This window comes from Culex pipiens, chromosome 3, assembly GCF_016801865.2.
Source record: "Culex pipiens pallens isolate TS chromosome 3, TS_CPP_V2, whole genome shotgun sequence".
Classification (NCBI taxonomy): Eukaryota; Metazoa; Arthropoda; class Insecta; order Diptera; family Culicidae; genus Culex; species Culex pipiens.
In genome coordinates, this window is record NC_068939.1 from 33,013,247 (window position 1) to 33,034,301 (window position 21,055).

At 34.4% G+C, this 21,055-nt stretch overlaps 1 protein-coding gene across 7 annotated transcripts in view; it reads right to left on the reverse strand.

Annotated features, from left to right (window-relative positions):
- The window catches only part of LOC120430271 (calcium uniporter protein, mitochondrial), a 252,751-nt gene that overhangs the window by 140,271 nt on the left and 91,425 nt on the right, over positions 1-21,055 (reverse strand). Inside the window, exon 3 of one of the 7 annotated variants that reach the window (XM_039595370.2) lies at positions 6,131-6,180. The exons of the other annotated variants lie outside the window; for them this stretch is intronic. The gene's annotated coding sequence lies outside the window, so the exon portion shown is untranslated. Of the gene's footprint in view, positions 1-6,130; positions 6,181-21,055 lie in introns of those variants that run through there. 7 annotated transcript variants of the gene reach the window in all.

Here is a 21,055-nt window from a genome sequence, read left to right on the forward strand (position 1 = left end):
TATGTTTTAGAGGACATCAATAATGAAAATTGATGTTTTCTAAGTCTCACCCAAACAACAACTAATGGTACGATTCACAATGTTATAACATGAAACATTCGTGAAATTTTCCGATCTATTCAAAAAAAATATTTTCAAAAATTTAAAATCAAGACTAGCATTTCAAAAGGGCGTAATATTGAATGTTTGGCCCGTTTGAAATGTTAGTCTTGATTTTAAATTTTTGAAAATATTTTTTTCGAAAAGATCTGAAAATTTCACGAACGTTTCATATTTTAACATTGTAAATCGGACCGGACCAAAAAATTAAAAATAGTGTTTTTTGCAAATCGAATTTTAGTGTTAAAAAGTGAAATTAAAAATCACAATTTTTTTACCGTGGATCATTTTTTTCAGAATAGACCATATCCATACCTACAACTTTGCCCAAGACACCAAATCGATCAAAAAATTCCTTTAAAAGATACAGATCTTTGAATTTTCACATATCATTTTTGTATGCACAGCTGCCAAATTTGTATGGAAAATTGTATGAACGAACCAATGATGCAAAATGGCTTCTTTGGGCATACCAAAGGCGCCAAAAAAATTTCAGCCGGATAAAAAAATACAAAAAAAATCGAATGACCAAAATCTCAGAGAATTGCTCAATATGGTAATAAAACGATTCAAAATTTTGCATGTATTTTAACTGTTTCAGAGTTTTTTGAATGAAAAAGCAGGTAAATTTCTATATTCTATTGCGAGTAATAAAAAATTTGAGTATTTTCGAGAAAATACGATATTTTGTGGAAATTTGAGTATTCCATTCAGAAAACTCAAAAACAGTTAAAATATATGCAAAATTTCAAATCGTTTGATACCCATATTGCAAATTAAAAAATTTTGAGTATTTTCGAGAAAATATAGAATTTTGAGAAAATTTAAGTAACGTCATGATTCGAACTCCCGGACGCTTCGAAACCCGGACACTTCAACTTGATTTATCAATTGTTTGGATATAAGTTCGCATTATGAATGCCAAAACTGTGTTATTTGATGAATTCTAACATCAACTTTCATTAAAAGTTTTTTTGAACGCTGTAGTTAATGCCAAAACAATAAAATAAAATAAAATTATAAGTTTACCAAAAATGTGAAACATTTCAACGGAAATGTTTCATAGGCGTCCGAAGCACCGGGAAGGCAAAACAGAAATTTATGTTTTTGATTTTCTTAAATTCTAGCCATATTTTATATAAACTATCGATTGTTTTGATGTTGACAGCTTATTTGAGACCTAAAGAATGCCATTCACTAACATTTCAGTCCAAATTTGTGCGATTCATTAGCAAAAACCAGTGTCCGGAATTCGAAGCAAAAGTGTCCGGATTTTGAATAAGCTTTTAACAGTGTCCGGGATTCGAAGCACAACAATTCATTTTAATTTTCAAATTCTGATGAAAAATTGTTAGAAAAGACATATTTTGCATGCATTCTCTAAAAACTGACTGTTTATACTAAATCCTGATGATATTTCTTCATTTCCAACTTATTACATGATTTTTTGCCAGCTATAACAAAAATAATATGGTACTAAGTGTCCGGATTTCGAATCATGACGTTATTTCATTCAAAAAACTCTTAACAGTGAAAAGACATTGAATATTTCGAATTGTTTGATACCCATAATGTGAGTATTTTCGAGAAAATACGATATGTTGTGAAAATTGTAGTATTTCATTCAAAAAACGCTAAATCAGTTGATATACATGCAACATTTCGAATCGTTTGATACCCATATTGCCCATTATAAAAAAATGAGTATTTTAAAGAAAATACGGTATTTTAGGGAAAATTTTAGTATTTCAAAAAAAAAACTCAAAACAGTTAAAATACATGCAAAATTTAGAATCGTTTGATAACCATTTTGCAAATTATATAAATTTGAGTACTTTCAAAAAAATACTTCGTTATACTTTGAAACTTACCATTTTAACAAAAAGATATTTACTAAGAGGAAGCTTGAAAATTCAACATAATTTTATTGATTTAAGTCAATTTTAGAAATATATTAAATATAAGTTATCGTCCATTGACGTCGATAAATTATCGTCGATATAATTATCGGAATAATGAAAACGATAGATTATCGTTATCGTCCCGACGATAACGATAACCATTACCGTTATCGTTAGACGATTATATTATTGACGATAATTCTATCGATTAACAATCTTGGTTTTTCATACAGGTCTCAATAGAACGGTTGGGGTCTTACAAATGAGTATGTAAATGTATGAAACTTAGTATCTTGACAAGGGATTGTTTCATAGATTTATTGTCTACGGCAAAAATGTAGGTTATGATTGGGATTTTTCAGACACGGAAAATATAAATTTCCCTTTTTTAAACTTTTTATGAGTGAAAGATGAATTTCCACAATTTTTTTTATTTTCGATTTCTTACACGAATTAGGGGACTAAAAAGACATATTTTGAGCCTTATACGTCATGGGAATCAAGAGTCGGCAGCGGGGCCACGTTATTGCTCGGCCCGATTGTTCATGTTCTCGGCGTCTGTTTTTCTCGTTAGCAGTGATAAAAAAATCCTTTATCTATCATCGTTTATCGAAAGGCACACTGCCGGTTGTGTCCGTCGAAGTTACTGTAACAAAGTAACATGTTAAACGCAGTCGATTGCAAGCATCGAAGCGACGCGGTTATTATTTTCTCGACGGAGTGGATTTGAGTTTTTTTGTTTAAACAGTTTTCGATAGAAATGAGTTTTCGTGTTTATGATATTGTACAAATCGTGTTTACACATGAAGTCTTCCCTTCATCACCGCTGATCGGAAGGCACGCCGGCGAAGAATCTTTACATCAGAGCTATCTTTCCGCAGCCGGTTGTCTAAGAATTTAAAGATTCTTCGTCGGCGTGGTCGTAGCTAACGCTGGTACTGAACAATTCTTTCCACTCTATTTATAATTCAATCATAACAATTCAAATATTTGAAGCAATTCATTGAGCAAATAAAACCCCGTTCAATAACCGGATTATTCGAAAACTAATCCAAATCGCATCGCACTTCATAAACCAACAAAACCACACCGATTGCACTCTGCACTAAAAATTAATCAATTATAACAAACACTTCCCACCGTAATCCTGCCTAGAATCAACAACCCATTTCATAACGTCACATAAATGTGGAAGAGAAATAACCCAGTAGCTAAACCATTAACCCATGCGATCACGCTTGACAGCTACATTGAGACCAATCTGGTGACAGTTTTATTGGCCACACTGGCACTGCTGCAGCAGCCGTTGGTTGCAATCCACAGTGGCTGTTTTCGCCACAAAAGCCAGCATAAATTCCTGCGGGGGCGTTGTTGAGCGTTGCGAGTCCAGAGCGGTTGGAGGTTTGGTATTCGAGGCAAAAATAATGTTTAAATATTTGCTGTGCGGTGTAGGAAATTGGAGAAATGTTTCACTTTTAGTGGGGGAGAGCGCAATTTAATGTTCTGAGTGGTGGGTTGAAATTTGAGTCATCGACTCTGCCAAATCATTATTTCGATTTTATTTTTGATGTCTGCGAAATATTTGCATAATAATCGACTGCGATAGCACCGCCCTGGTGCGCCATCTATAACAAAAAAGTTCCAAGCTTGAAACATTCAGCGGAATGTGTGAATTTTAAATTGGATGACAACAATACCGGTAAACAACACAGCAGCGACCCGGTACGTCACAGCGCGTGATTTGGTAGCAGAAGGGTGCTTCCATGGACGACGAAACGGCACGCGGAGCTGCGATGTGTTGTGACTAATATTCTTGGAGCTGTTGTTGGTTGCGCCGCGCAGTTCAAGTTCACGGTCTGCTGGTTCTTTTCACAGCTGGTCCAACTTCCTAGTCGGGTCCAAGTGTTGGTGCCCGTTGGCTGAGGACATAAAGTTATAAAATGAAGACGCAAAATGAGGGAAAATAGCTGAATAATACACAAGTTATAAATAGTCCAAAAGGAACAAAATACAAAACAAAGCCGTTTAATAACTGAGAAAATCAACTTCGATAGTATTTTTTCCGTAAAGCTGGAAAAAAATAAAATCAATTTATGAAAAATATCAATGGTATTCTAACACTTTCGAACAGCTTCGAATTGGTCTGATCCATTCGGCCATTATTTTTGATTGATGCACATCACCTTTGTGAAAAAGACACTTTACATTACACACTGCAAGTGAGCAATTCTCTACCAAAACCGGAAATGGATTTTATTTGTTTTTATTTTTTTATTTGGCTCAAACTTTGTGGGGGTCTTCCCTATGTCCAAAGAAGCTATTTTGGGTCATTGGTTCACCCATACAAGTCTCCATACAATCTTGGCAGCTGTCCATACAAAAATGGTACGTAAACATTCAAACAGCTGTAACTTTTGAGTTAATTTTCCTGATCAATTTGGTGTCTTCGCCAAAGTTGTAGGTATTGTTGAGGACTTTTGAGAAAAAAATAGGTACACGGAAAAAAAATTGCAGATTTTTTAATCAACTTTTTTTTCACTAAAACTCAATTTCCCAAAAAAGGTATTTTTTTGATTTTCGAGACTTTTTGATATGTTTTAGGGGACAACAACCCGCAACTTTTGAGCCATAGAGAAACATGGTCAAAAAATCTGCCGCCGAGTTGTGGATTTTTGAAAAATAGTGATTTTTGGAAAAAAATCAAAATTTCATGCAAAAACAAATTGACGTAATTTTTTAATGTAAAATTCAATTATCAATCGAAAAGTACTTTACAGATCTTTTGATAAAGGCTCTGTTTTCAAGATAAAGCCACCGAAAGTTTAATTTTAGCGAATTTATTGCAGTTTTTCAATTTAAAAAATAGTGACCATGAATGACCATTTCTAAAATATTTTTTTTTAAGTTCTAAAAATTTGCTATAAAATTGTTTGAGAGACATTAAAGATTGGACCTCTGGTTCCTGAGATATAGTGGCTTAAAGAAAAAAAAAACAGGAAAATTGAAGTTTTCTAAGTCTCACCCAAACAACCCACCATTTTCTAATGTCGATATCTCAGCAACTAATGGTCCGATTTTCAATGTTAAAACATGACACATTCGTGAAATTTTCCAATCTTTTTGAAAAAAATTTTTTGAAAAAAATTAAATCAAGACTAGCATTTTAAATGGGCGTAATATGCAATATTTGGCCCTTTTAAAATTTTGGATTTAAAAATTTTCAAAATATTTTTTTCGAAAAGATCGGAAAATTTCACGAATGTTTCATGATTTAATAGCGGAAAAATGGTTGAAATCGGCCGATTTAGTAGAGAGTTGCTCAAGTGCAATTTTTGTAAACACAAAAAAGTTGCAACGGACGGGATTCAAACCCAGCACCAACAGTAAGGAATGGCGCCGTAGCCCGCTCGACCATCAGAACGATGAAGAATAGAAAGGATACACGCTTGAGCTTGAAAGTTCGGTCAAATAGGCTTCCCATACTGATGGGCTACATATTTCAGGGTGTAATATTACATAATAATTTATAAAATATTGCAACATTTATTTCACACCCAGGCCTTTTACACTCAGGCCTTTGACACGGAGCTGGATTACTACTTTTTTTGCTGTATAGAAAGAGATACATAAAAATGAGTACCCAAAATCGCGGCGTTCGAAAAAAAAGTGTAAATTTACTCGACACGGAAATCATGAATCACATGAAAACTTGGTTGATGTAAACTTTAAATTCGATGTAATCGTCTGTATCACACGTAAACTCATGTTTTTACGTATGATTTACATGATTAATGACGTGCAAAAGTGTTACATCATTAGTAATGTAACATTTAGATTTATTTTTTCCTTTGTAGAGTTTATGAGACTTTTCCAAATCCCTATAAAAAAACCCCAAAATTCACGAAAGGTCATCTGATTATAGTGAGACCCGAACCCGTGGCCCCGTTGAAGGTCGGCGCAATGAGTCACCCCTCATCGTTAGCGGGGCATTTCCATGTCATTAAAAACTTTATCAAGATTTGGGCACTTTTTGGGGTGTCACTCAACTGCTGGTGCAGCGGTTCGTCGCCAGTTGTTGCTCTCACTCATTTATCAAGTTCTCTTCCGGGGTTGAGGTCAACCATGCCTGGTTAGGTTCTAGTTCCCTGACGAACAATCTGGTTCTTGAGGATAGGCTTACCTGAAAAGAAGGAGAAAACACGCGCGGTTAGATAAAGCTATAATGAAACGTTCGTAGCTGAATGCAAAGTCTCTCATTTTGGTTGAGGTTTTATCAGCGACGATGATGACATCGGCGACTACGCGATGTCACGGTGCTCCAATGTCAACAGAGATGAAGGTTGACAGATAAGAGGAGAAAAAGTTAGGTCAAAATCTGTCTGGTCATGTGAGCGAGATTTTTGCATTAAATTAGTTCATGGGGGATAAAACATCAAATAAAACAACTAAATCAAATAACAGAAGCAATAGCCAATTACTTGGAGGGTCATAAAAGCTCAAAATATAAAAATGTCAATCATAAAAAAAATGAGAAAGATGAAAAGACATAACCAACCATTTCACGTCGTTTCGTTATTTGCATCAGCTGGAGTGCGGAAAATTCGCTGGCAATAAAAAATGCACCCTTTCATAGCTGCAGCCACTCGTGTCTATATAAAGTCCTCTATTTGTCATCACGGGGGAAGCGAAAAGAGAGAGATTTAACCCTTGAAAGTCTGAATTGGTATTATTGTTCTCGACGAGTAAAATTACAGTGCAAAGCAATTCACAGTGAACCAAAAAATGGTACTAATATACTTTTTATGCTTGATTGTACATATTCCACTAACATTTAAGTAAAAGTACATACCTTTTTCTCAATGTAATTTTACGTCAACTTATGTGTAATGTGTGAAATTTTATAATAAAAGATGTTACTGATTTTTCTGTTAGTAACTCTGCAAGCTATCTCCTGAACAGTAAAAAAATGGTATAGTATTTCCATTCATATGATGTAATATTACATGAATTTTGCTTGAAAAAGTATATTTACGCTGGAATAGTGGTGAACGTACACAAATAATGATATTTTTACGTAAGAGATGTACTCAATCTCAGATGGAGTTTACCATGACTATTCAACTGCCTATGTACTTATCTTTTTTACATAATTTAGATATCATAAAACCTTATCCAAAACGTGACTCACTAAAACCTCACCACCCGAGGGTTAGTTTTCCCACATATTGCCCGGACTGTTTGTCAAAACGAATACTACACATTCGTTGCGGGGAAAAGAGGCAAAAGACGTACGACAGTGACGACTTGAACGAGAGACTCGACGTCAACGCAGCGGAAATGGCCTCCCAACTGGAGGACCCCTCGACTACGACTCTCTCGGTGTATACAATAAAGTCACTTTTATGACAAGTTTTTATCGCATTTGCATGTACCGCAGAGGTACTCGCAGAGAGTTAGATGAAGCCATTAGACACGGGAATTGTTTGCGAAGCGGCACTCGCGGACTTTCCCCGCCAGAATCTGGTGCTCGCGGTTTCCCGGAGTCACCTGTCCGGGAAAACGAGAATAAAGTGCATGTCAAGTGCGCGCGGGAGAGCTGAATGCACAATTTATCCCGCGGATTTACACAAGGTCGTTGAGTATAGTCTCTAGTACTAAATGGACAATTCGTGTCAACGTGGAGATTGACGATTACCGCTTCATTCTATGGAGGACTTGGTAGTTTTCCATTCATAAAATGCGATTGTTAAAAATTATTGTCAATTCAGGTTTGAACAAGACATCGAATCTAAAAAAAATAATGAAAATTTCGTTATGCTCATATAAAAAGTATGCAAACACTGTTATTTTTCAATTAATCAACATTCGTTTAATAAAGCGATCAGCAAACTAGTTTCCCAGCATCGTCCAATGCCATCGCTCTAAAGTACATCAAACGCATGCCCTCGGGTCACGGCGCTGCAGCAGGTATGCAATTTTGCACCCAACTCCGGGCTTGATCCGAGCTATCAACAGGCCAGCGCAACTTGGACAAGGTTGATAGACGCGCGAGCCTACTCTCTGCCAAACATCACACCGCGTCATCTGAGTCATGCCGGGTTCAGTCCCGAGCCCAGAGTCAGGTGGTTCAACGTCACCGCACCGGATATTTGTATGTGCGTTTCGTGACTACAATGTTTTAGGGCGATTATTTCAGAGGGGAAATGAGACAAGTTTGATGGAACGAGTGTGTGTAGAGTAGACAAAGAGCAAACACCGAGGGGTCCGAAAGTTTGGCCGAGAAGAATGAACGCATTTTTTGTGAAATAATAAACAGAGTGATATTGTGCGTAGCAAGCATAAAAACAATATTTTCAAACGTGATAAAGCTGAAAATATTCTTAGTGAATGAATCCTTCAAATTGCAAAAAAATAACGACGCCGTTAACAGTTTACAGTTCATCGTGATTGTGCTGTCTTGAAAAAAAAAACTAATTTAAAATCTTTATTAAACTTTTCCCATAGGATTAAGGGGAAGTTGAACGCGCTTGCTCGGATTTACATTTTTTTTTATTTTGTCAGCTCAATCAAAAAACGGGTTAAGATTATTTTGAAAAACTAAGTGCGATAGAGGAGATTCTCAGCTTTCCAACACACTATAGAGAATTTGCAGCAAAGCTAAAAGACACATGTCGCCACCTATGAACAAATAGCGTAAACCTATGATTTTTTGAAAAAACGTGTTTTTTCCTTCAGATTCGACATTTTTACAAAACTTATGCCGGATTCGGATGAGAAAAATTATTTCCAACAGTTTGATGTATATCATTCCAATATTTGTTTGATTTTACTATGAGAAAACTGTAAATTTAGTAAAAGATAGTAATTTGAACTATTTGGCAAGAAAGTCTGTCAAAAATCAATAAAAATTGTTAAATATACGTTAACACACTTGTTATTAACTATTTAACTATTTATTTCATTGATATATATCGGGAAACTCTTTTTTTCGTGTTCCAAAACATGTTTTTTAAAGAAATAGTTTAAAAAATTTTTCGTGCCCAAAAATTGATGTTCATTATTTTCAAGCAAAAAATTTTTCTCGTCTTTTGCAACCAGTTTCATGAAGATTGATGCAGGGAATCATGAGAAATAATCGATTTTGCTCTTTAATCGGCAGAAAGGCATACGATTTTAGGCAAATAACCTCATTTTGGCGCCACCTACATTTGAAACGCAGTCGCGCTGCAAAACCTCAATAAAACATTGAAGTTTTATTGATTATATAAATAGCTGGATTTCGGGCAATACAAATGCTGCACGCTTAAAAAATCGTAAAATTTTTCTTCCACCCACAATAACTCCCGTAAAATTCCATTTACCTTCAAAAAGAATCTCGCAAGGTTGTAGCAAATTTTCTTACGAGTAAAATGATATTTCCCTAATAAAATCAACATTAACAACAAGAGTTTTTAAACCTTTGTCACTAAACTCAAACTTTCGGTGGCTATATCTTGAAAACGGAGCACTTTATAAAAAAAAAATTTTAGTACTTTTTGACTGCAAATTCATTTTTACAGACAATTTCAAAAGTACGTAATATGGGAAATTGAGTTTTTGTAAAAAAAGTCAATTCAAAAATCGGAAATTTTATTTTTCCGTGTACCTATTTTTTCTCAACAGTCCTCAACAAAACGTTCAACTTTGCCGAACACACCAAATTGATCAGAAAATTCACTCAAAAGTTACAGGTGTATGAATATTTACTTACCATTATTGTATGGACAGCTGCCAAAATTGTATCGAGACTTGTATGGGTGAACCAATGACACAAAATAGCATACAAACTTTTAGTCAAATAAATGAACGAAAAATATAAAATCTCATAAAATCAGAGTATTGCCGATCATAGAATCTTACAACCATTCTGTAAATGAAGTAATAACAACAGCTATTCAATAAAATTGCATTGAAATAACACAGTAAAAAATGTGTAATTTTGGAAGGTATAATTTTGGAAGGTTGAATATTACCTCTTTTATGATGTAATTTTACCTCAATTTAGACTGAAAAAGCGATATTACACACATTTTCAGAGGAAAAGTTACACATTTTTTTCTTACATAAAATATGTACCCCTTCCCAGACGTAATATTACCTTTTTTTTTTTCTGTGAAACTGGTGTAACATTGCTGAAAAATGTCCTAATATTTATATTTAAAAGCTTTTTTTGTGCTAAGATTTGTGTAATGTTTCCTGAAATAACGTGTAAAAAGGTGGAATTTAACAGTAAATAATGAATATTTTACTAATTCCTAATGTAAAATTACGAGCTGAACCAACCTCCGGCTGTTAGCTCATAAATAAAGATAAATAATAATAATAATAATAATAGTGTAAAATTACACAATTTTATGTAAAATGACACAAACAAAAAGGAACATTCAACCGTAAAAATTTTAAACCATTCCAAATCAGACTTTTCTCACTGTTCATCAAACCATGAAAAACCTCGAGCTTTTCCCCTTCCAAATCCAGATATCTTGGAGGTAGTCTAAGTTCTTAGGCATCTCTATAGGGTATCCAGTCATCAAATCCCTCCCCCACTTCCCCCGTTGATCGTAAGGAGTCGACTAAAAAGAAAAATGAATGATTTGAAATGAAATGAAATTCCTGACGCATTTATTTTCCTTATCGGCGCCAACCTAGCTTTTGCGAGCTTTTTGCTCAGTTAGAGTACGGTCAACCAAGCTAGGCTAAGTTAAGCTAATTTTACCTCACTTTAGACTGAAAATGCGACATTACACCAGATTAGTGGTAAAATTACACATTTTCAGGGGTAAAATTACACATTTTTTCTGACATAAAAGATGTACCCCTTTCCAGATGTAATATTACCATGATTTTTTTTCTGAGTAACATAAATGAAATTTAGGAAAAAAATATCACGAAAAGAAAATGCATATACTGTAAAAAAAACATTGGAATATTACATCTGGGAAAGGGTACATCTTTATGGCAGAAAAATGTGTAATTTTATAACCTTTCTGATGTAATGCCACTTTTTCAGTCTAAATTGAGATTAAATTACATCATAATTTAAGAGGTAATATTCAAACTCACAAAATTACTTCTGCTAAATTTACACACTTAACACAGTAAAAATAATGTAAATTTTGAATTAATTTTGGAAGGATGAATATTACCTTTGTTATGGTTTGATTTACCACAATTAAGACTGAAAAAGTGACATTACATCAGAAAAGTGGTAAAATTTCACATTTTCAGAGGCAAAATCACACATTTTTCTGACATACAAGATGTACCCAGATGTAATATAAACATGTTTTTTTTTACTGTGTACTGTGTTTTTTTTTATTGTGTAAATTTGGATAGAGTAAAACAGGGGTGACCAAAGTATGGCCCGCGCCAAACGTTTTGAATTATCAAGTAAAATGGTCGGTTGACAACTTGTAAAGTGATTGTATACATTTTCAAAATCAAGGTTAATTTTATTTTTTATGCTCACATTTTTAATATTTTTTTGCTAAAAAACTAATGTTTTTTTAATCTTTTGATCCATACTTTACGACACTAATATTTTGTTAAAAAATCTTAATAATTAAAACAATTTCATACGTTTCAATGTAAGTGAAAAAAGTAAATATCATCTAAAGTTCCTTCAAGCGTGTTTGGAAATGTTGATAAAACATTGAAATTTGACTTAGGTAGAAAACTGTAATAATTGCAAAAATATAAGTATTCCTTATTAATTTGAAATTCTTAATGACCCTTTTTATGAACTGACCCTCAAACTTACTTTGCGCTTAGAAACCATCCCTCGGGATTCAAACTCATGAAATTTGTATAAAGAAGAGATTCAGGCAAACAAAATGTTAAATTGGGGGAATAAAGCTGTTGCAAATATTTTACAAAGCTTTTGTCGACCAACCATCCAACGATTTTGAAGTGAAATGAGCTGAATTCCCCTTGGAACTAGCTATCAATTAAAACGTTTTCTGTCAAGAAGGGCCGCGATTTTTTAATAGATTTAAAAATCCATGTTAAACTCTTTGCGGTCGTACAAAGCGTCATTGTACTCTGTAAAATTAGCTGTATCGATGTGAACAATAATATCACAAATTTAAGCTTAATTTTAGGACCCAATTGTTGAAAATAATGATTGCAAATCAACTTGACTGGCATTTAAAACATATTCTAATATTTCCTCATGACAGCAGTTTCAAAAAACTGGAGTTGAAGAATTGTTTTTAATCTTTTAAATTAAAAAAACGTATTTTTTAAATAACATATTTCATGAATTCGGCCCGCAAACTCATTTGATCTTGAAATTTGGCCCGGCCTGGTCTAATATTACCTCTTTTATGATGTATTTTGACCTCTTTTATCATGTTATATCACCTCACTCTGACTCAAATAGCGGGGAATTACCCATTTAGAACCCATAAGAAATAAAATAAGACATGTACCCATTCACAGTTGTAACATTCCCGAGATTTTTTTTACTGTGCACCGAAATTTTATGTCAAGTCATGGTTTGACAAAAATACCATATGACTAATTTTTGTTTTATCTCAGTAAGGTCACTGCAAATATTGTTTGGGGTTTATGTCTCACGACTCTGACCAAAGTGAGAGAGGGGAAAACAAATACAATAAAAATCTAGAATGACTTTAATTTATATGTTGAATTATAACCTCTTACACAGGCAAAGTGATAAATTTGCACATTTTAGGAGGTAAAATTACACTTTTTTTGACAAAAACACTGGAGTCGTTCCCACATGTAATATTACCATGCTTTTTAAAATGTTTATTAAATAACAATTCGAAGGCCTACTTATAGATTACCATAAATATGTAATATAGAGAAAAAATAATTTAAGTAATTTTCTAAAATAAATACATCTGAGAATAGGCCATCTTTTCAGAACACTTGTAACAAAAAAATCACATCAGAAAAATCATGCATTAAACTCATACCATTAAATGTAACACTTTTTAAATTCACACAATTTTTACTGTGTAAGGTTATTTAATTTTGTACAGAATTTCATATGAAGTCTAGGAATGCAGAAAAAAATTAAGTGATAAATTTAGAATTTACTTCCTGATAAAACAGAACTCTCCACCCATTCTAAACCATCGCGTCACCCCTCTTTTCACTTCCCTTCCGTCACACAGTGTGACACTCGCGGTCATCGCAGCCAGCACTCTCACTGCAGCCGGCACACACACACACACCTACACACTCCCCCATGTTCATGTTCTCCCTCGCTCAGACCTGGTCGGTCCCTTACACTAGCGCCACTTGCCCGCAACGTGAGCCTGCTCGAAACAGCCTGCGCGAGCCACTTCAGTGCTTGATCAACACTTTGCGCGAACGGTTCACCCGCGTCGTAGCTATACGACGCTGTCCAAGTCAGCTCAAGTCCGTTGCTGGTGCCTGTCACGTGACGATTGCTCGATATTCGCGCGATTTTTTTTTTTTTTGGTTCGTGGATCAATCAGCGTATCAGCTGGTAAGCGTGTTTAGTTTTTTTTAAGGCTCAATGCTGTGACGGCAGTGCATTGATTAGAAAGTGTTTGAAACATCAAAGTCCGACCACCAGCAGCACTTCTCAAGGAGAAAGGATTTTGGCGGCATAGCTCGGGGGCAACTGCGCGTGAAGGACTCACGGCACACGGCGGAAAAGATCGAGCGGAACCAACGCGCAGAGAGGATACGGAGTTGGGTTGGGTGGAAGGCGATAGGAAAAAAAGTATGTTTTATGTTCGGAGAGAGTGAGAGAAGGGGGGGGGGGTGGTGTACAAGTCCTCCCACCTTCGCCTTGGACTATTCAAATCAACGAGAAAGGCTTTCTCGCGCGCCAGTGGGGTTGGAAGGGCGGTGGGAGGAAAAATTGAGTTTTGTTAAACTTTTCCAAGGGCAGTTTTTTGTTCGCAAATTTACTTTTTGCGTGGGCGGGAGAATCCGATCGTGGACCGAGTGCAATGTAATTAGAGCTGAGCCCAGCCAGTTTTCCATTTTCTCCCGGCTCGTTATGAGTTGTTTGGTTCGTTTGCTACTGTTGTGTATTTTTTTGTTCGTTCCTCCGTTTCCAAAGTTGATCAAAGTCTAGCAAAAAGCAGAGGGTGTCGTATTTTTAATTTTTACATACATACACAACACGTATCCTCGGCTCGAGCTACAATAATCTGGCGTACCCGCGGTCGTCGTCGTCGTCCAGATTGGGTGTTGTTGTGTGTACAGACATTTTAATTGAATTTTTCAAGCGGAGAGTAATTATAGTCCTGACAGAGCGAACGAAAAAAAAAATGGAATGAACGTAAAAAGTCTGCGAGAAGTGTTCATTAAAAGTGTGGGGAGCAGTCACTGGAAGGTCACGTGTGTTGGCTCTACCGAAGGCAGGGAATATGCAGAGTTCCCTCGGTGTCCCTCTCATCAACCTTCGACACCACCACGTGTGTGTGTGATATAATTAGCTTGAAGTGTGCAATGTGACGGTGCGGTGAATTATGGGTTCTGGATGCAGACGGGGTGTCCCCCGGAAAGAATGGGTGTGGATTTGAACCGATAATTATTTGAGTTGCTGAGCTGAAATTGATCTGAAAATGGATGTGATTATTCAGATGATGGAAAAAGTCCGAAAAGGGGGAAGCAATAATTTGGACAAATTACAACGTTGCAACTCAACGAAATTTTCGATTTTTTTTTTTTCAAAATATCTCTCGTATGATTAACTGTCCCAAATCTTAGAGATTGTTTGGAAACTTTTTAAACTTTTTGGTGTCATACAAAACTACAACTCAAATTTATGTTTTTTAACAAGCAACGATTTATGATTTGACCCAAGAAAACACGAATAAGTATTGAAAATGAACAACCCATGAGCCAAAACGTGTCGTTTTTGTCACTGGTGATTCAGAATGTATTCCATATATTGATTATATAATTTAGATAATTTCGAAATTCTTATGGATAGACATCTATTATAATCTCTAAATAGGGTAGGGTAGTCATCAATGAGACACTTTTGATTTTCAACTTTCAACGATTTTTCTATTTTTTTCTTCAGCATGTTTTAATGAGCTTTTTGTTACATTTTCTTTCTTTTAATGTGTTCTAATATTGACCAAAATATGAGATCGATCCGACATCTACAGCCAGAGTTATTCAACTGTCTCATTGTAGACGCACTTGGCAGGAACAATGAGACAGCTGGGGAACAATGAGACACTCTATGAAAATCAATACTTTTCTAGTAAAACATCATGTTTTTGTATTGTTCCATAGCAGGTGACTTGCCTTCAATATTTTAGAGCAATTTTGCCAACATGAAACTTTAATTAACAAAAGTTATATTAAATAGTATTTAGATTTTGTAAAATCCATATATTTATACCAAATAACTTTGTATTTTTGGTTAAATGAGGTTAAAACTCTAGAAATATGCCAAAAATCACTTTCAATTCATGTTTTGGAAGATTTCCATAGATTTTGAAAAGTTTAATGAAGAAAAATCGAAGTGTCTAATTGTTACCCATGGGCTGAAATGAGTGGCGAACAATGAGACAGCCCTGGATTCTGGGTATATTCTTAATTTTGGCCAAACCAAATGAAAGGACATTGTAGCCCAACTCAATCCCTATGGAACGTCGAAAGAAATTTGAAGAAATATTAGTTTTGGTGTAAATGGCAGCCTACGAGCGAAAAAGTATTTTTTGTCCAAAATTTACTTTAACACCCTAGAATCAAACATTTATGAATAACTTTGTAAGGGAGCGTCCATAACCAAAGCCACTATTATGGCAGACGTGTATCCAGTAGATACACCTTTCCCCCAAATATGAGCCTGATTGGATGAAACTACGATTTGTGAAAGCCATTTTATCATTGTTCCCCGTGTCACATTGATGACTACTCTACCCTACGTCGCGTTTCAGGTCGTTTATGTTTAGTTTATCTCATAAATATAAGTTTGAAATAGCTCCAATAGGGTCCTAAAGCCCTATGTCAATTTTTATGTACAACGGTAGGTAACACAATTAAAAAACCATTCCTGATCACTTTTTTCATTTTTACGTAAAAAAATAAATTGACAAGACAACATTTTTTCGATGGATCAACTATGGTCTCTTTTGGAACAAGCTGTCAAGTAGGAACATTTCTGTCAAGAAAGGCCGCGAATATTTAAAAAAATGATTTAAAATTCAATTTTTAATCCTTTGTGGTCGTACAAAGGGTCGTTGTACTCAGAAAAAAAAGCTTAACCGTTGTGAACAATAATATCTCAAATTTAAGCCTAATTTTAAAACCAAATAAGGAGATCAAGCATTATTTTTGGACACTTCTTGTAAAGGGTTACTTGTGGATAAAATCATTTTTGCAATTCTGTCGTGAAACTGCTAACTTTCCCTTTCATTCTCGAGCGACGAAACGGCCTTATTTTCTCCACTAAAAATAACAGAATGGAAAAATAATACCTTCTAAAACCAGTGCTGAAAAGTTATACTTTTCAGTACTGAAATAAGTGCTGAAATGAAAGTTTTGCAACGAGTTGCTTACAACTTTTTTTGAAATCCCGAAAAACACCCTTTGAGTGAAGTTATAAGTCGAAGGTTCATGTATTTCATGAAAAGTTCAACTTTTCAGCACCCATTTCAGTGCTGAAAAGTAGAACTTTTCAGCATTTATTTTTTATTCGATTCTGTTATTTTTGGTATAGAAATGTAGACCATTTCGTCGTTAAAATGACAGGAAAAGTAAGTAGTTTCACGACGGAATTGCAAAATACTAGTTTATGCAACAAGTTGCAAAAAAGTTTTTTTCAGCACGAGTCGTACATTTATCCAACGAGGTTTACCGAGCCATTTCGAAAAACGCTTCTAGAAATTTTATGTCAAACATTCAAGTATTTAGTAAATTCGCCGTTCAAAACTGAAAAATATTTTTTGCAATTCCGCTGTGAAACTGTCAACTTTTCCTGTCCTTCTGAAGAAATGAAACGGCCTACTTTTTCCTATCAAAAATAACAGAATCGAATAGCAACACTTTTCAAAATGAGTGCTGAAAAGTTCTACTTTTCAGCACTGAAATGAGTGCTGAAAAGTTGAACTTTTCAGAACTTGTTTCGAAAAGTAAAACTTTTCGACATTTTTTTTTATTTGAACGATTTATTGGAAAAATACATGAAAATTTTACTTAAAATTTCACTCAATGGGTGTTTTTCGGAATTGCAAAAAAAAAAATGTATGGATCTCGTTGCAAAACTTGATTTTTTCAACACGCGTCGTATTTATCTAACTCGGTGAACCTCGTTGGATAAATGTACGACTCGTGCTGAAAAAATCCTCTTTTTGCAACTTGTTGCATAAACTACTATTAAAATGTTACTTTTTGATACTAGTGTTGAAAAGTCCAACTTTTCGGCACCCATTGCAGTGCTGAAAAATAGAACTTTTCAAAACTGGTATTGAAAGTGATTATTTTTCCGTTCTGTTATTATTGGTAGGAAAAGTAGGCCGTTTCGTTTCTCCAGAAGGTCAACTTTTCCTGACAGTTTCACAGCGGAATTGCAAACAAAATATTTCTGCAATTCCATCGTGAAACTACTAACTTTTCCTGTCAACGACAAAACAACCTACTTTACTCTACCAAACCCATCAGAATTGAATAGAAACACTTTGCAAAAATGGAAATAGTTGCTGAAAAGTTGAACTTTTCAGCACTTGTTTTGAAAAGTAATATTTTTCAACACTGTTTTGATACAAACGGTGGATTGATTAAATATGTGGACACTTGGTCAAGGAAGGGATGAGGTATTCTGGGTCACGATGACTAAACACATGGCTAATTAGACCGTTGCAAATATTTTTCAAAGTTTATGTCGCCTCCCCCCTTCAAAATCGGTTCGAAAAATCAGGGGGCAAAACATGTCTGGGATCGATCAAAAATATTTTCAATTTTGTGGAATTCCAAGGCAGTTGTTTTTTTCGGCGAAAAAAAAATCTCTTTCATACTTGGGTATTTTGAAAACTAACGATAGCAGAACAACTGGGCAGGTGTACAATGCACTTTAAAACACTTTTTCATTTAAATGTTGGGGCCATGGCTTGTTATTTAAATTTTTAACATTTTTGATTTTTTTATTCTTGTCATGTCCGATTTAACCTGTTCATTATCTGATTCAAAATAAGGAAAAGTTTTAATAAACCAAAACCTAACTAATCAATTGAGAATGTAGATTATTAAAGTTTGTAAATATTTTTTAAAGTCACTTCTACCATAAAAGCAACGCTCTGCTTGAAAAATATTAATTGGAATGATTTTTAAAATTAGCAATCTAACCTCATTCTCGCGTTTTCAATCTGGATCTCAGAATTTTCAATGAAAAGACAACTAAGCAAAAAAATCAAAAAGTCAATCGATAGAACTTTTTATTTCTTACCTCCTGTTAACTTCATTTTATTCCAAAAAATCAATTTTCTTTTAAAAATCTTAAAATAGTTTTCACTCCCTTTGCACTTATCGGGCAAAAACGTAAACGTAACCTTGCTCCAAAGTTCTCCTACTCGAATGTAGGTGGCGAATCGAGTTTTTAGCTTTGGTTTTAGGGACCAATACCTTTGTTTGAAACATTCAATACATTGACAATAAAACGTTTTTTTATTGACATAATTTGTAGTTCATGGTGTAGTCTTAACACATTTTTTTCATATTAAATCATTTTTGAAGGCTTACATAAAAATTTAAAAATCTAATAAGTATTTTTCCATTGCCCTGAATTAATTTCTACTGATAAAATTTATTGTTTTCAAAGTACATTTTCTTAAACAAACAGTTATAAAAAGTGTACTTTGAAAACAGCCAATTTTACCTTGAGAAAAACAAATTTTAACTAGAGAACAAAAAAAACCTAAAATAATTTAAGCAGAGCAATTAAAATTAAGAGCGAGTCCACGAACAAGGCATACCCCTTTCTATGGGACGTCGTTTGGACCTCACCAATCTGCCTGAAATTTTCAAGGGTTGTTTGTATATATAAAACTAGCATCTGGCCAAAATATGAGCACTCTAGGTCAACGGGAAGTGTGGCAAATCGGGACACAAATTTTGGTGGTTCAAAAACGTCAAAAATCTTAAAAAGGCTATAACTTGGGCAAAATTCAATTTAATTTCAAAATTCAAAATGCACCTGAAATGCAGGAAAAAGCATCTCAATTGGTTGAATCTAAAGAGAGTTATTGGCATTTTAGTGGAAAAATAGCATAATTTTCAAACTCAAATAAAAAAATGTTCCATCCAGATATCAACTCGCTTCGACCTGCAGCTTGTAGGGGACATCTGAGACTACCATCTGAGACTAAGAACGCTTTGGGTAAGGTAGTTTAACGTATTAAATAAACACACTTTCTTTAAGTGATTTTTTTGATTGTAAATTTTTGCTCGGGGGACCCCTTAGATCAAATTTTCCGGTGATAATTTCATGATATTCGTGTTCCTGAGACAATTTCACGATAGAAACAAGCAAAAAATGTTTATTTTCATCCATTTCAACCCTTTAAAAATAAAAGTTAAAAAAATTAAGAATCTGTCCTTTTTCTGGTGTCATCTAGTATGTTTGGAAACGAACTTGATTTTCAATAAATGTGAATCGAAGATTTTTTTTTTAATTTCATTTTTTAAATGGTTAAAATTGATGAAAATAACAATTTTTATGCATATTTCTTATGTGAAATTATCTCAGGAACACGAATATGATAAAATAATCACCAGAAAATGGGATCTAAGGGGTCCTCCGAGCAAAAATTTACAACCCAAAAATTCACTAAAAGTAAAAGTGTTTATTTAATATGTTAAACTGCCTTACCCAAAGCGTTCTCAGTCTCAGATGGTAGTCCCAGATGTCTCCTACAAGCTGCAGGTCGAAGCAAGTTGATATCTGGATGGAACATTTTTTTATTTGAGTTTGAAAATTATGCTATTTTTCCACTAAAATGCCAATAACTCCCTTTAGATTCAACCAATTGGGATGCTTTTGCCTGCATTTTGTTGCATTTTTTTAGCCCTTTCAGATGCATTTTGAATTTTGAAGTTAAATTGAATTTTGCCTAAGTTATAGCTTTTTTTAAAGATTTTTGACGTTTTTGAATTACCAAACTTTGTTTCCCGATTTGCCCCACTTCCCGTTGACTTAGAGTGCTCATATTTTGGTCAGATGCTAGTTTTATATGTACAAACAACCCCTGAAAATTTCAGGCAGATTGGTGAGGTCGATGCGAGATGGGTATGCTTTGCTCGTGGACTCGCTCTTAAAAAAAAAACAATCTTTTTACAATTTATGAAAGCAACTTTTGTTCCACGAAAAACTTAACTTCATTGGTTTTTGGTTTCCAATTCCAAATTATAAAACAATAATACATCTACAATAGCGTGGCTCACGGATATATGAAAAAGTCAAAATTGTTCAATTTTGAACGCCTCGACCGGAATTTTGTAGCATTATAAAAATTTTGAACTCATTTGATTAATTTTTAGTTGTTCCACTCTTGACCTGACGTTATAAAGAAATTTCAATGAATTTAATTTATTTATTTTCAACTTTATAACTCTTCTTCGAGAACATTTTCCTATGCCCAATGATTTTTTTTTTCAAAATAGAGGTTTCTTATAGGTTTTGATCCGGGGAACAACTTTGTAGAACATCACAAAGCGCTAGGAATTGATCCTGGAACGATACAGGGAAATTTATAGAGTACGTTATATTTTTTCCATACTTCAAAAAATATCCTGTATCTTTTCGGGATCAATTCCTAGCGCTTTGCGATGTTGTACAAAGTTGTTCCCCGGATCATAACCTATAAGAACCCTGAGATTAAGAAAATTTGATTGAATTTTGGGAAACTTTCTCTAAGAAGAGGTTAAAAGTGAAAATTTCCCATAGGTAATTTTTAGAAGTTCCATACTAACTTCAGGTCAATAGTGGAAGTACTAAACCTTAACCAAATGCGCTCAAAATTTCAGGCTATATTCTGGGGCCATATTGCTACAAC